Here is a 1525-nt window from a genome sequence, read left to right as displayed (position 1 = left end):
ATGTGGTGTGGTGTGGGGTATGTGGGAGTGGGGTGTAAGTGATGGGGTGGTGATGGGATGGGTTGTATAGGGATGGTGGGGTTAGAATGTGTAGGGGTGGGGTAACGAGGGAGGGGGTGACGATGAAGGGAGAGGGTGGAAGGTAGAAAGTGGGTAGGAGTGAAGAGAGGAAGTAGGTATCAGAGCAAGAGAGGAGAGGTGGGTGGGAGGAAGTTGGTGTGAGAGGAAAAGAAGAGAGGAGGAAGATTAGGTGAAGAGGGGAGATTAGTTGAGCCCATGTGGTGCAAAGGAGCGAAGAGAGAAGATAAATCCTTGCTCACGGCGAAGACGGGAGTCTGGATGGCCCCTGTGCAAGGACAATCCGAACATAGACTGGCTTTAATTTTGCCTGGGTACATATGTTTCTACATCATACAGCAATATTATTTGCAGTTTTTATATTCATATAACATTATTTGAGATTACTTTCAATAATTATGTATTGGAAGCTGGCATTTTGTACGTGATGACAACATAAGGACGACAAAACATTCAAAGACGGAAGATTTAATAAGTTTTGAAGAATAAAGTCATGTGAAATTTTGGAATAGGCATATAATGCGAAAAAATACTGATAAAACAAACAAATGAAACTGAAACTGAACGTTTACGAGAAAAAAACAATAGTTCAGTTCATGTAAACCAGTGATTTCCAACGTGGGAAATACATTCCACCGGTAGTGCCCGAGAAAAAGTGGTGGGGCGCAGGATCCAACTCTTTTCTTTCTTTTTTTTTTTAGTGGGATATGGAATTGTGAAAGTCTTTTTTTCACAGCAAACAGACCTATACTCAGCTTAACCAAACCTATCCTTCGAGCCAAGCATATTGTGTGAAGACTGTTTGCTACAGTATAGCGCTATTCTAATGCCCTAGTGTGGATATATCTTTAAGGAAAGTATATAATTATTAGAAGTCAATAAATTATTAATCTTGTTATGTATCTTATACAAATGGTACGGCGATTTGTTGTAAAAAAAATTGGGTGCTACTTTGGCGTGCGATTTACAACTTCAAGGGCGATCACTTTAGGTTAGTTTTTAGTTTCTTTGCAAAACTCGCGAATGTCAAGCTTGTGTGATCTAATCGCTTATTTTAATTATTACGTTGTTTATTCATGGTTTATCATTATTATTATTATTTACAAAGACATAAATGAAACATGGTTTTATTATTATTAAAATTGTAAGAATTTTGAAAAATCCATTGAAAGTACCAACTAGAGATTTCATTACCTTCGTGCGCTCAGGTCAGCGGATCCGTTTCAAGAAGAATAAGAAACTTCCTGTGAGAAATGAAAAGTGGAACGGCTATTAGGAGGTGACTGCAAATTTACCAGGATGCCAGGGACTCTTTCCCGTCCCAGTTACGAAAAAACCGAACATTTTAATGAGGTGTGAAGGGAAGAAAGTTGTAAATCTAGTCGAGTTAACGGTTCCTCATGAAGATAACATGGACGCCGCTCGGGCTCGAAAGATTGACCATTAT

Source organism: Octopus bimaculoides, chromosome 18 (genome assembly GCF_001194135.2).
Source record: "Octopus bimaculoides isolate UCB-OBI-ISO-001 chromosome 18, ASM119413v2, whole genome shotgun sequence".
Classification (NCBI taxonomy): domain Eukaryota; kingdom Metazoa; phylum Mollusca; class Cephalopoda; order Octopoda; family Octopodidae; genus Octopus; species Octopus bimaculoides.
This window is presented reverse-complemented; position numbering follows the sequence as displayed.